This window comes from Caretta caretta, chromosome 17 (genome assembly GCF_965140235.1).
Source record: "Caretta caretta isolate rCarCar2 chromosome 17, rCarCar1.hap1, whole genome shotgun sequence".
Classification (NCBI taxonomy): Eukaryota; Metazoa; Chordata; order Testudines; family Cheloniidae; genus Caretta; species Caretta caretta.
In genome coordinates, this window is record NC_134222.1 from 12,829,635 (window position 1) to 12,845,266 (window position 15,632).

The 15,632-nt window shown below is 48.3% G+C and overlaps 1 protein-coding gene across 2 annotated transcripts in view; it reads right to left on the reverse strand.

Annotated features, from left to right (window-relative positions):
• The window catches only part of LRRC75A (leucine rich repeat containing 75A), a 191,444-nt gene that overhangs the window by 126,614 nt on the left and 49,198 nt on the right, over positions 1-15,632 (reverse strand). The gene's annotated exons all lie outside the window — the stretch shown is intronic.

Here is a 15,632-nt window from a genome sequence, read left to right on the forward strand (position 1 = left end):
GGGGGTGATTAAATACAGCAGGGGTCAGCAACCTTTCAGAAGTGGCGTGCCAAGTCCTCATTAATTTAAGGTTTCGCGTGCCAGTAATAAATTTTTCTTTTACAGGGGCCCCCGAAGGAACCCCAGACTGGCAGCGGGCTGAGCGGTGCCAGCAGCCAGAAACCTGGGCCGGCAGCGCGCTGAGCCACTCAGCCCGCTGCCAGTCTGGGGTTCCGTCCGCTGGCCCCTGCCAGCCACGGTCCTAGCCGCTGGCCCCTGCCAGCCAGGGGTTTCATCCATCCAGGCCAGCAGTGGGCTGAGCAGGGCTGGCAGCTGGGACCCTGGCTGGCAGCAGAGTGCCACTAAAAATCAGCTCGCGTGCCACAGGTTGCCGACCCCAGAAATACAGTGTATTCAATTTACTTCAGATATCTTCTCTTATCTATTAGCTGTCCTTTGTCCCTGGAGCGCAGGTCCCCAGGGGATACTGCCATGCTAGTCAAGCTTATTGGCAGATTACAGCGAGTTCCACAAACAAAGCAGCTACTTCCGTAAGATAAAGCCCTTTGCTCAGCTTTCAATACAACAAGGATGTCCTTGTGGTTCGGGCACTGGGCAGGGATTCTGCAGATTCGGGTTCAATTCTCAGCTCTGTCACAGACTCTGTCTGACCATGGGCAAGTCACTTAAATCTCTCTGCGCCTTGGTACCGTGCCTGTAAACTAGGGTGTGACGGGTCTGGGTTTCAATCCAGGCCAGTGAGGGTTTGTGTCACCATTTGGCCTGTAGCCCTCTCGTGAACACACACACACTCTTTCACAGCTGGGATAATAGGCACCATCTAGGCACCATCTTCAGAGTGCAACACGCACCAACACAAGCTTGCCTCCTTTTCCGTAAAGTACTTCTGTCGACAGACCCCTGGGTCTGGCCAGAGGGGGAAATTCACTGGCTGCACCTGCCTTCACAGGACAGCATGGAATTGGTGCTTTAAGAGTTAACACTGGATTAGTATGGGAGGTTGCTACGCTCCCCCGAAAGCTGCCCTGCTAACACCGCCCCTGGTCTGTGTCAGTGAGTCATGGTGACATCCTGCAACTCATGACTTCTCTTGTGGGTTTTGCAAGCGAAGTCAGCTAGCTCTCCCTCTGGATGACCCGTTTGCCAGCTGAGCCCAGATGCCAAGCAGCACATACACAACCCGTGCACTCAGATCAGTCACACACTGCACATTTCAGATCCTGACAGGCGGCCTCCCTTTGCCCTCATGGAGCTGATGGGGGCTCTCACACTTGGCCAGGGAGGAATGGAGACATGTGACCGTTCCTCAAAGCGTACTCTGGAAATAGAGCAAGATGGGAACACAAAGGGGACGTCTCCAGAGAGAGAACAAAAATCAGGAAGGACCAAAACAAAAACCACAACCCAATGCAGCACAGCATGGATATTTTTAAAAGGGCTGGACATTCTGACTGCCCCATATCACGCCGGTAGCTGTGACGGCTTGGATAACGATCAGACTAATCAGCTGCATGCTTCAGGGTACAAGCTGCAGGGTCAGGAGCCATTTCCCTTGTAGTCACACTGCACAGAAGGTGGCGCTAACCTTTTACGCGGACAACCATTTTAGAGCAGGGAGAGGATCTCCCCCACCCACCTCCCCAGCGTCCTTACTGCCTGCTTCTCAACATCTCTTATTCTGTGGGACGCAGGGTCCCTGGACAGGATGACCAGATATCCCGATATTCAGGGCTTTGTCTTATATAGGACCCTATTACCTGCCCCCGTTCTGATTTTTCACACTTGCTATCTGGTCACCCTATCGCGGGGGTCACACTTTGAGCACACTGGGGTGAGGAACTCTAGGACAGGACACTAAGGGATGTGGTCAGGTGCTGGGCACTTCCGGAGATAGGTTAGCAGACTAGATAAAAACGTGCTCTGATCCTGAAGGGCAAGCGTAGCTCCTTAGATAGGTCCTTCCATGCACAAAGACTCCCAAAATGCTTTGCAATCACCCTCTATGTACAATCCACAGGAATCAATTCAACTCCCACTAAAATTCAGCCAGTGACAAAATGCAGCCTGGCAACTGTTTCAGAGTTCGAAAAACGGAGCTTTTACTGCAAGAGAGAGTCTTTGCACAGGTGACCTGTTGCTCTTGGAGAAAAGAGGGGCTTTTCTTTTTTCAAATGGGACGACAGTAAAGTATAAATTAGCAACCACCCAAAATAAATAAATACATAAAATAAAAGGCCAATTTACAGCCCAGCAAGCAGACAAACCACCACCACCAACTCTTCAGCAAAGGACAGAAGATAAGTAGACTCCAGGAAAACTATTGCAGTTTCTCCAGGCTTGTCCTAACAGACTTCCCTTCCAAGGGCGAGTAAAGCATAAGAGTAGCTGTAGAGCAGAAGGGACAATGACATTCCAGGTGCTAAGGTAACGCTCCAGCAGCTGTCGGTTAAGTCACATATCATATGGGCGGACTATGAAACTGAACCGGAGACTTTCTGAGACAAAGACACAATTCTATACCCTCGTGTGAGACTCTCGATTAGCTGTAAGTAGAGCTAAAAGCATAGCCGCATTAGGATATGCCAATTAAGCTACAGAGTCCAGCTATATGGACTGACGGCATCCAGCACGAAAGCTTTTCTGATTAATTGTATCTATCATAGAAGCACTGAGGGCCCCAAATGAGGAATCAGGGCCCTGTTGTGCTAGGTGACAGTCAAAAGATGGTCTTGAATAAAAAGAGCTGAAATTCCCAAACTTATCCACTGGATCTAAGGTGGGGAGGGGATGCAGAAACAGCCTCTCTAAGACCAGTACATAATTCTGCTTCAGGACCCTGTAGAAGACACATCACAAATCCTTCTTTACTGGCCCTTGTGTGTGCATGCCAACATTTTTGAAGATACAGCTTAATATGGAATCATTTAGGAAACTGAAGAGAACAAGGACCGTTCTCCCTGCTCCCCCAAAAAAACCTTTTGCCCATCAAAGTCCATCCCACCCTAGATCCACATCTAAGAAAGGAGACTTTCGGATGGAAGGGCAGCCTTGATCCTAGCAAATTAACTCATAAAAGGGGGTGGCCATCCAGGGTAGCAAGCAAAGCAGATTCTCAAAGATAGATGCCGGCTGACAGAGACTCCATCTGCCTGTGCTATTAATCTCCCTCATCATTTGTAATACATCAAAGGCTTAACAGTTTGCAGGAGACAATTCTACACCCAGCAGGTCCTCCATGGACTTCACCTCTGAAGTTCCATCCCAAGCAAGGAGAGATTCTGTGGCAGAACACTTTAAATCCGTCAGCCTCAGATGCCTGCAAAACTCAAAATCAGCTGGTTTTTCTCAAAAATGGGAGGCTTGAACCTGGAACCCGGCAGCTTTCATCTAGACTCAAGGCCCAACGGAAATACAAAGGGATGTTAATGCAGCAGCCAGCAGAGTAGCTGTAGGAGCGTTACACATACAGGTAAGCAAACCGGGAAGCAACAGCAAGCTCTGTCCTGCCATGTTTGGGCTGGTTCTCCTGAAAGCACTTGGACCAATGGATTTTGTGCAGTAAATTACGCACCTGAATGAGAGTCACTCTGTTTTTCTCTTTTGACACATAAAAGATAGACGTTAACTCCCACAAAGTTGGTAAAATTAGTTGTAAGTAGGAAGATAGCAAGAGGCACCAGCCGGATATGAATAGAGCAGATACACTGTGCCTACCACAGGAATGCATGAAATGACACAGATCACTATTGCATTTAGTTTTCCAAAAACATTGCACATGGAAGCAGAAGTTGTGTCATTTTTAAAACCACTTTTAGCATGTCATTTAACCTCTCTCTGCCTCTGGATTCCCCATCCATAAACTGGAGATAACACACATACATCTCACAAGGGATTTCTGTGACGATTATTAGATAATGTTTATTCGGCACTTTGAACACAGTGAACAGTGAGATCTGACCTAGGCAACAGGAAAAAGATGAACTGCGTAACAGATTGGGCCTGTTTCTCAACTGCCCTGCTCCTTGCGCATTCACACCAGTACAAAGTGGATGTCGAATGCTAGTGAATCACAATGGTATCATCACAGGGTGACTGGCCCCTTTAAGGGGGAGATGAGCCCAGCCCTACCTGTGACTAAATCAGCTGCCTCCCAGCTGAGACTGTGGGGCTAGGACTCAGTTGAGACGCTGAAGAGCACCTGGTCCTTAAAGGGTATGTCTACACTGCCAACAAAAAACACTGCCAGCAGCAAGTCTCAGAGCCCCGGTCAACGGACGCAGGCTCCGCTCAGCTCTGAGACCCAGCGATGGTTGAGGGGACGGGGTGGGTGGTCTCTGAGCTGGGGCTCCACCCAGAGCGGGAACATCTGCACTGCTATTTTTAGTCCAGTAGTACAAACCCCAGGAGCCCGAGTCGGTCTCAGTGTAGACATACCCACGAAGGCCGATGTGGTGAATTGCAGGGAGCAGATAGGCTGCTGTAGGATACCCTGGGTTAGAGCAAGGACCTGACTTGCCCAAAGTCAAATTATAGGCCTTGTCTACACTAGAAGTTTGTACCCGCTTTAACTTCCTGTATAGTTAAAGCCATACAACCCCCTTAGTTGGGTGCTGCTAGTCCAGTGTAAGGGTGACTTGGGCCCAGTCTATGCTTAAAGCTGAGTCAACATAGCCACGGCGCTCAGCTGCGGTGTGAAAAATGCACAGTCGGAGCGCCAATCTAAACCCCGGCGCAACTAGGTTGATGGAAGAATGCTTCCGTCAACCCAGCTCCCATCGCGCAGGAAGGTGGGATTCCTAACAGAGCCAGAAAACCACCTTCCATACATCACAGCATCATGCCAACCTAGCTATGGGACCATCGATTCACTGCTATAATCCCTATGGTATAGACATAGCCTTATACTGGTATAGCTATTGCAACAGCCCGTAGAGCCAGGGGGACCACCCAGTCCACAGTCCCATGCACTTCTCAGCCAGGCCAAACTTGAGCGACGCTGCCATATGGGAAGAGGAATAAATATACCATACAAGATATCTTTATACTGGTCTAACGGCATCCACTCTAGGAGCTGTGCTGGTATAACTAGACAAGTGAAAATCAATACAAACTTTCAAGGGAAGTTCTACCAGGCCTAAGTCAGGTAGAAGAACCAGAACCCAGGAGGAGTCCTGACCATCTAGTCCCCGTGCTCCTTGCCACAACACAGTCTCCGACCACTAACAATGATTTAAAATGATCCAAAAGCCTGTTGAAAGGGCAGCAGCTGGCAGCACCCCGCAGGCAGCCACACATGGAAGTTGTTAATAACGGAAATCAAAGCGTCCCCAGTGCTTTAATAAAGAAAGTGTAAGTGAATAATGACTCAGCGCTGGTTCCAATTCAGCATGAACCACTAAGCTTGGAAATGCTTCAGCCAGATAAATGGCTCGTGGGGAAGCAAATCCTTTGCAAGCAGTGATGCTGTGTGACCCTGCAGGCTGGAAGCAAGCGTCTGCCCTTACTTCATTAGTTTTGTTAAGACACTGAACTCAGGAAGTTGGCAGTTATGGAGGGATCCTGCGTGGAGTGGAACTGGGAGGCTCAGACTGGAAGTAGCAATGAAACGGTTCTGCCGTTTGCAGAATTTAGGTGCGTGATCCTGGCACTGATGGAGTTAAGTTTCTGCTCTGCTGGCATTTTCACTGGAAAATCTTCCAATGCAGTAAAAAATATGGACTCCAGGCTGAAACTTGGCACGAATAGCCTCAGCCCAGAGAGTGGGGAATTATACAGCTTAAAATCAAAATCTGTTGGGCTGTTTTTAATTTCATGGGAGTACCAAAAAATTTAAGTTAACCAGTTAGCGCGCCTGTTGCTTATAAACGACTTAGCTTGTTTTTAAAAAAAAAAAAAAATTACACACACCAATGATCTATCTTATGGCCACTTTCATGTTGGTACTTTAAAAAAAACAAAACTATTCTTAATTATACCCACAGAGCTCCGAGATATAGAAATAATGGATGATCTTATATACTGCACTGCAAATACTTAATGAGGCTACACTACAGTGTTTGCTTTTAATTAGACAAGGAGGAAGACCCAACTCCTAATTATTAAAGAGAGTTATTTAGTTATATAGTTTCTAGAGGTTGTGGGTTTTGTTTTTTTTTTTAAAGAAAAACAGAAGTCCTACAACAACTGTTCAAAACCAGATTGAGTTAAGAGCCTAGAACATAACCATGTGTATTCTAGATCAGGGTTTCTCAACGACTGGTCCATGGACTGGCGCCGTCCCCTGAGATCTCCCAGACACAGTTTAGAAAGGCAGCAAGCTGGTCCCTAGTATCATAAAGGTTGAGAAATACTGGTCTAAAAGGTGAAATGGATCAGTGCTACATCACATAGAAGCGATAATCATTTGAGTGGAGCAGTTTCTAGAATTCAGAGCCACTTCAAACCATGCAGATTCTAAAGGCCTATAACCACTTTGGAAATGTGTTCTAGAACTTAGAACTGCATGGGTTCTAGAGCTAGACTTTTGGGAGGGGAGGGGATTCTACAACCGACCTGTTTAGGCCCTGTGCAGTTACTAGACCACAGAACATTTTGCATGTTCAAGTTCCATTTAGGAATGAGAGAGAAAGAGAGAGATTAACCTTTCCATGGAAAAACTGTGCTTTCTCCAAAGACCTCTTGCAGATTTTGCACTTGCAAATGCTCTGCCGGGTATTGGAGTCTGAGGCTGTAGCAAGACAATCTGCAGGTGGACTATTTTGGTTTCAACTGGTTGACACATTGTTTGTGCTTTTGACACAAATTGTGCAAAACAAAGGTTGAGCCCTCTGTCCCTGGAAGAGTGCAACCTTAATAGAGAGCGTTTCCCAGTGGTTCTATAACGCCCTTTCTACTGGCACGCTGCTCCCTTCCAACCTCTGCCAACCGCAACGGCTTCTTCTTCTTTCAGCTTCTGCACGCAGCACACCACAGCGGTAGGGAGCAACGTGCTAGTCAACAGGAACCAATAGCTGGTGAGAACTCTGCACCTGCACTCCGAATGACTGGCTGTGAATGAGAAGTGGTCAAAGGGACCAGGTTATGTGATTACGTGGACTGGCAAAGTGGAGGGATGTTGCGGGACCCTCAAGAGATGGAAATCCTGGATGTACTATGGTAACACGTCACAAAGATCCTTGGTAACTTCAGGTATAAATACCAAGATTTAAACATCTAGATCGGGGCGGCCAACCTGAGCCTGAGAAGGAGCCAGAATTTACCAATGTACATTGCCAAAGAGCCACAGTAATCCATCAGCAGCCCCCCATCAGCTCCCCCCTGCCCCCGCTCCCAGTGCCTCCCGCCCACCGGCAGCCCCACCGATCAGCGCCTCCCCCTCACCTCCCGATCAGCTGTTCCCTGGCATGCAGGAGGCTCGGTGGGGGAGAACCGAGGGCATGGCAGGCTCGGGGGAGGGAAGGGGTGGAGTGGGGGGCAGGGCCTGTGGCAGAGTTAGGGGTCGAGCAATGAGCACCCCCTGGCACATCGGAAAGTTGGCGCCTGTAGCTCCAGCCCTGGAGTCGGTGCCTAGACAAGGAGCCGCATGTTAACTTCTGAAGAGCCGCATCTGGCTCCGGAGCCCCCAGGTTGGCCACCCCTGATATAGATCTTCGGGTCCAGCTGAGCTGATCTCAGCGCAGGACCCAGGGGGAAGGAGAGAAGTGACTCAACCGCCCTTCTGCGATCCCAGACACGGAGCTGGCAAGCGGCCGGGGTGACCCAACCCTCAGAGTAACTTAGCAAAGCCTTCAAGCTGCTGTAAGTTACATCAGCAGGAACAACCTCCCTCACCCCACAACCTATTGTGGCTGGGGATTCCCTGCTGCCCTGGTCTCCCCTGCTGCCCTACTGGAGAAGTGGCAGGCAATTCCCTTCTGTGGCAAGGCAGAGTTTTGCCCAAGTAGAAATTCAACATGGGTTTCAAGATTTTGGGCCCCCATTTGAGGCTGGGAAAGCCTTTACCCAAAACAGAAAGACAGGGACTGAGGGTGAGGTCTGCTTGTATTTTGCCTGAATTTAGAGGGAATCCGCTATTAGGATCAAAATTTAGGGTATATCCTACACAATCTGTTTCCTGAGCTTGCAGCATGGCTTAGGCATTAGGGAAGGCTCCCATTACTATTATCCATCCATGCTTCGTAGATCCCTCTCTCTGTCATTTTAATTGCATAAGATACCCTTCAGTTCCCCTTTAAAAAAAAAACAAACAAAAACACCATGCAGAAATTCTCGAGCTCAGTGTTTCCTCAGGAAAAATTCCCTGCTGAGGACAATGGGAGTTTGCAGGAGTAAGTAACAATTACAAGAGTAATCAAGTTTGAATTCAAGACCTGAAGATCCATAGCAAAAACCTCTACAGTTCAAGTTAGAAAAAATAATCCTTAGAGCTGGCAGCAATAATAGGCTGTTATCCACTGGCTGGTCCACAGGGGAGACATGACACACTTTGCCAGTGTGAAATGTTAGGACTCAGCAAACATTGAGTAAGGTCTTCTCAACAGTCATAGGGTGTGACTAGCAAAGAATGACTGACTGCCACTGGCTGACCTCAGGGGAAGCTTATTTTCAGGGCTGGGTAGAGCGATCCGTGGACATACAGCTTTTGGCACCCCAGGATCTTTTGGGATGAAAGCAGGCTTACTATCATGCCACTTCTTTTTATGCATCTCAAAAACCTGGCAATTCTCCTTAAGCTAAATTTTAGAAGTAGAAAAATAAAACCAATGATGCTAGGACACCCACTCTCCTGGGAGAGAGTGAAGCTTTTACAGGAAGCCTTCCCCTGCCTTTACCACAGATGCATCTCTCAGCTGCTCCATAAATCTCCCTGCTACTCCAGCATCGTCCCTCGCCTCCAGCCCATCCATGTGCAATATTTTAAAGCCACACAAGCAATGAGTCCAAGAAATGAACTCATCTGCAATTTAATAACTTAACACCAGTTCATGCTGGCAGCAGCAAATCACTAATCTCTGACTTTGGAGAAAAACACCCGAGTTTGACTGGAATCGTTAATTTTCCTTTCAGCACATTCAGATTCCCAGCATCTTCCCCTTTCCGTAAGTGACACCCACCGGGGTAGCAAATACAATTTACAAACAGGAGAGGCGCCTGGGTTAAGAACAAATGTGGTGATCAGCCAGTCAGAACACAACCATCTCCGAATGTACAGAGCATTCTTTTTCTGTTGTGAGCACACACAAACCCCTCACTTTGCTGAGCCAGGTTGGTGTGTGAGAAGGTTCGGGGGGGGGGCAGTGTCTGTATCTGGGGATAGGAAACAGGAACATCTCCGCACCCCTGATCTGTCTCAAGTTGACAACATCTGCAGCTGGCTTTTGGAGGAGGAGACTGAGGTAGTTTCCAAGTATGTCAGAGAACCACATTCACTGAAGTCTCTCTCTGAGTGTTATGCACCCAGCGCTAATGCCAAAGTCAAAGAGGATTTGGGATTAACTAAGCATACAAACAGAGCATACAAAGCATACAAACAGAGAGAGAATCAGGCCTGTTTAACCAGTTGAAAGCAACCCAGAGCCACAACTGGATATAAAGAGCGCCTGCCTCACTACAAGGAAGCGCTCGCTGCTGTTCATATTTATCGTTATTAAATTAATTATTAATTATTATTATTATTATTAGAGTCTGTCGTCTGGTTACCAGAGTCCTTTGCCAGCTAGCCTGCTCTCCATTTAATAAACCTTAGAACGTGCCCTGTAGTTTCTGATGTTGCCTCTAAGAAACTTGCACATTGACATTGTCTTATTGAATTTTGCAAGCTTCTGAACACATCTGTGAAAGATCAGAACGTACATTTGCTCTGCAGGAACTGAACATCAGAGAGGGGAAATTACTTTGGGACGAGGTGAAACTGTGGCAGTCCCATTAGACTCATTTTGCTCCTCCTCTTTCCCTACAATATTATTTGACCTTTGTTTCATTTTTGATCTAACTTTATAATGCTAAGACAAAGCAGAGGCCCCAGGAAGCCATCCTGGATAGTTCACCAACTTGCAGGAACCAACAGAGAATCTTATAGCCTCTCACCACAAGCTACTTGTATTCAACAGAATGCAGCAGTGTAAGGGTATTAGATGTCAGGAAAGCAAATTGAGAGTAATCAAGAAATCTAATAAAGGTCCAGTTGGAGGAAGTACTAAAACCCATCATCAGTATGGAAGAAGTCTGGGAAATCTTCCGAGACGCCATAATTAAAGGCATAATGGAATACATTTACTTTGAAATAAACAAGGAAGAAGTAGTGGCTAATGTGACTTCATGCGAGACTGCTCTGAGATCTAAGGCTTGTAGGGAACACATACACACAGCAAAAAAAAAAAAAAAAGGCAGAAAGAGTTAATATTAGATAAAAGCATCCAAAGGAGGAATATAAAGGGGCTTTTAAGCTATCTTGGGGTGGAAAGAGGGCTCATTAAAAGAACCAGCATGGGGGATGAAATGAACAAGAACTCAAAAACTGGCTGAAAATCTGAAGTCCTTTTTCAAAAACTGACTTTAACAAAAGAAATAATGAAAGGCAGTTAGGAAGGCCTTATAAAAACAGCTATTGATAAAGAGCACTCAGGGGATTACTTGGAAATTTTAAATCTATACAACATGCATCTGGGGGTATTAAGGGAAGTAGCAAATGAACAAAACAATAACAGCTAGCTCTAATATAATGCTTTACATGCCGTACAGATTTTTAAAAAATAATTCATGGAGAACTAGGGAGGTTCCAGAAAACAGAAGGAAAGTAAATGTGATGCTTCTCTTCAAAAAGCATGAAGTGGGTAATCCTGGTAATTACTGTCCCATAATCCTAACTTCTAGCCTTTGTAAAGTAACTGAACAAAGACTGCACTAGACTTCTCAAGGATCCCAACCTTAACTAGGGAAGAGCTGGTACACAGCAATCAACATGATCATGAGAAGAAGTAACCAGTATGGGATTATGAAGACCTGGCCTGAAAAATTTCATAGAATTTGGCATTTTTTCCTTATGTGACAAGATGGCCAATATTAGTATCGTGGGTTCTGCACTTTTCTTGGAGGGGGGTGGGGCTAAGATGCCACCCCTTGCCCCTGCTCTTGGGGCCCTGCTAGTGGTCCGGGAAGGTGGTAGAGGAGGGAAGCAGGGGAGGGGTCGGGGTTTGCTCCTCACTCTGAGCCCCAGCCCCTCTCATCCCCTACAGGTTCTTCCCCTCTTCCCCTTTGGGTGGGGTACCTTCGGTCCTTAGACGCTGGGGAAGGGAGTCTCCTGGCCCTGCTGGGGCAGGGTCTCCCTGGGTTTTCAGGTTCTCTGGTTTTTCAAAACACACCTCCAAGCTCCAGTCCTCTCTCCTTCCTCCTTCTCTCTGACTGCCTGAAGCAGGGGGTTTTATTAGGTTCCTGACTGGGCCTTAATTGACTACAGGTACTCCAATTAACCTGTAGCCACCCTCCCGAGTCCAAGGGAACCACGCCTTAATTAGCCTAGGGCTTATATATTTTCCCTCTACCACTCTCTCACTGCTCCCTGGCCCTCCGGTATCACACTTAGGAGAACATCACAGCTTTTCCCAGTTGTTGCCATGACAAAAAACAAAGGATACAACTAGGAGCAATGGGATGAAACCAAGAAAAGGAAATTTTAGGATGATCGTGAGAGAGCTATTAAAACCTGTAATAGGTTCCCAAGGGAATACTGAAAGCTAATCTGAGCAAGACAACAGGAATTGTTCAACAACCTCCAGTTATAGTCACACATCACAATCCCAAACTTGCTCTCATGCCTCCCTGGGGGGGATTTAATTGCAATGGCAATAATACAGGGGCTACGGGCCCAATGATATTATTCATTTTCATATTTAACTCATTTTAAAATCTCAATTTTTGCAACTGAAATGAAGCATTTCCAATCTGCCATATCAGAGCATTGAAAGGAAGGATAGATAGTCCAGTGGTTAGGGTGCTAGCCTGGGACCTAAGGGACCAAGTTTCAATTCCCTGCCACAGACTTCCTGTGATGTTGGCCAAGTCACTTAGTCTCTCAGAACCTCAGTTCCCATCTGTACAATGGGGATAACTGCCCTGCGTCTAGATAAAAAAGTTAGATTGAAAAGTGTTCAGATATTACTGTGATGGGGTGGGGGGATGCATTATACAAGACAGAATTTAAGAGCAGCCTGCCACAGAGCCTTGACAACAGGAGAAAATCCTGCACTGGAGGGAGCAGACCAGATCCAACAGACCTTTTCCATCTCCAATATCTATTACTATAACTTTGCAAATCAAGACAAGATATGCAGAGAAAGAGACTGATCGATTCCTCACCTCAAAACGCCCAGTTTCTCTTCAGGCAAGATTAGATCATCAGTTGTACATTTCGTCTGTTTGTGTACCGTGGGTTCTCAAATGTTTCGGACTAAGTGTCTTGTACTAATAGAAAACCAGTTTGAAAATTAAAGCCTTTTCCAAAGGTCTGTTAATTGATTTCATAGAACACATCAGATCCCCACTATTTGCCTCGGCCCAGATTTCGGAGCTTGTGGGTTTTGAAACCCAGGACAGGGCCCAAAGAGTGAGGAGACCTAGAGCTATCAGATGGGACTGAGAGCCAAACCCCAGCACAGAGGTCATAGGAGGAGAGTCCCAGCCCTTACCCAATTCTCCAGCAAGAGCCACATGCCAGCATCTCTCCTGAATCAATCACAAGACGGACCATACTAATCCGAACTGAATTCGGACAAAGGGAGTAGCTGTCAAAGACAGACAAAACCCAGCCACAAAATCAGATAAAAGTTTGCACTTGGAAAGTCGACATTCCGATAAGCTGTCAATAACCACTAAGCTGCAGGTCAAGTCGCTCATGGATGGGGCAACATTTAAATAGTTCTTTCACTCTGAATGGGGAAAATAATTAGAGAGAGTTTTCAAAGCAACGGTCACGATTACAGGAAATTAGTGGTACTATCTCCATAGCACCTAGGAGTCCCAGGCGTGAACCAGGACCCCCTGCACCTGGGCACACACTGAACAAAAAGACAGTTTCTGGCCCAAACAGCTTACAGTCAGAGATCACCATCGGTTTCACCAGGAAAATGAGACAGATACAGCACCTGCTATGCCACCGATGGAAACAAAGGAGACAAGCCATTCAGGATCAATAAAATCAGCCTGTCTCATCTAATGCCACACAAACCAAGCTTGCTGTTCCCATCCGCTCTCAAAGATTACAGCACAGCCTCAAATAATGATTTGGCAATTGGCTTGTGATGCTGAGTATTGAGTTTTCGTGCATGAGCAGGTAATACCTCCCAAAGTCGTGAAGATCTTTAAACACTGGGTGTCAAACACATTTTCCCTTATTAAGCCATTTGTCACAGCAACTTCAATTTCATTTAGGAAAAAAAAGTCCAACAAGCCCAAGCAACTGGCCAGGACTCTCCTGGCAAAGCAGAGCATGGCAAAATGCTTGTTTCACTAACACAATGGGAACGCAATTAGCAGTTTTCGGCCTCTGTTGGTGTAAAATACTGCTCAGAACTCCCCATGCTCACAAAAAACGTCTGGGGTTGTTTAAATGTGCCACTTGCAAACCCATTTCTTATCTTTAATAATTACCCGAGAGGGATGAGGACTTATCATAAACACGGGACGGACACGAAGTAAGAGCAGGGATTAATATTGGGTGTAATCAATCATCCACAGCATCCTATCTGGGCAAAATGATCTCAGGAGGTTAGCATGAGCAATGCAATGAGTAAAGCAGAGACACGGGCAGCCTGCAGGCAAGCCATCCCGAAGGGGCAGACACAGAATGGGTTGCCTCAAAGGGGAAAAGGGGTGATCATCAAAGGCACAAATGGGACTTGAGCAGCTAAATGCCCTTTGCACCTTCAAAAATCCCCCTCTTAACAATTAGTTCTTTCTTCTGGTCCAAAATGCTAAAGAACCATTCAATGGCAAAAGGAAGCTGCCCTCAAACGGTGAGTGAGAGGACCAGTAAAAACCTCCCCTCCTCCACCCCCAACCCATGATTTGCCAGTTCTAATCCAGGCGTCGCTGCTAATGGCGTCTAAAAGCAAGTTATTAACTTTTATTGTGAATGACTGTCCTACTGATTGGCCACCTGGTGGCTGCTCAATAGGTCATCAGTTCAGCGCGCTCAGCCCATTACCCGATGGGCAAGTCGAGCTCCAATGGAAGTTCCTTCTTGGGAAAGGTACAGGTGTACGGCTTCAGGAGGAGCAGCAGTGAATGGCTGAACAATGGCGCCTTGCATGTCTCTCGTGCATTACTCTCAGCCCAGTTTTAAAATTGCAGCATCTATGCAAACAGAGAGACGTGCATCTACACTCATCCACATAGAGAATATACAATGGCCGGCTGGCACAAAGCTTTCACAAGCATTAGCTCTGGCTGGCCCTGCTACTCATCTCACTGAGTTCAGCAGTTCATCAGCAGGGACTGTCTGTTCTGTGTTCATAAAGCACCTAGCAGAATGGGGTCCTGCTCCATACAGGGGTGGCAGGTTTGTAGAAATTTTGGCGGTGCCCAGAACCTGTCTCCCCCAACTCTGCCCCCCCAAACTCCGCCCCCCCCCCCACCTGCCCAAGGCTCTGGGAAGGAGTTTGGGTCGGGGGAGGAGGTCTGGGGTTCAGGCCCCGGGCTGGGGCAGGGGATTGGGGTGCAGGAGAGGTGCAGGGTGCAGGCTCTGGGAGGGAGTTTGGGTACAAAATGGGTGAGAGGCTGGGCTCTGGGAGGGAATTTGGGGGCGGGCTGTGGGAGGGAGTTTGGTTGCTGGGTGCGGGCTCTGGGCTGGGGCAGCGGGTGGGGGTGTAGGAGGGGTGAGGGGTGCAGGCTCTGGGACAAAGTTTGGGTGCAGGCTCCGGGCTGGGGGAGGGGGTGAGTGTGCAGGAGGGGGTGAGGAGTGCAGGCTCTGGGAGGGGATGCAGAGGGAGGGGGTGCAGGGGTGGGGCTGGGGATGAGGGGTTCATGATGCAGGAGGGGTGCGGGCTCTGACTGGGGGTGCGGGCTCTGGGGTGGGGCAGGGCTGGGGATGAGGAGTTTGGGGTGCAGGCAGGTTGCCCCGGGGCTGGGGCCAGAGAGGAGGACTCCCCTCAGCCCTCTCCCCGCCGGCAGCAGTGAGCTCTGGGGGAGGGGTCACCCTCTCTCCCCTCCCCGGCAGCACACTCACCCCACACCACTGTCACTGCACGTGCTCCTAGGGCCCCTCTCAGGCCCAGGAAGCCCCCCTTGCCTCCCCTGTGGTGGGTGCTGGGGGGGGCACAGATGCCATCACACGTGCACCTCCTCCCCTGCTGCTGCCCCTCACTGTAGGCTCACTGGGGGTGGGGGATGGGGCTGCCACTTTGCCCAGTGTGGGGCAGGAGCAGTGACTGCAGGCAGGGGGCCCCCGCGCTGTGCTGTTGGAGGGTCCCGCCGGAAAAAGGAAGGGTCCGAGGCAGAAGGGCAGGGTCAGGGCAGGCTGGCTGGGGGGCACGAGGACCCTGCAGCAGCCGTTCATGCCGGGAGCCAGAAGAGCGGGGGCAGCGTGGAGCTGCAGGGGAGAAGCAGAGACACTCTGGGGGTTGGGGGGGGGAGTGCGG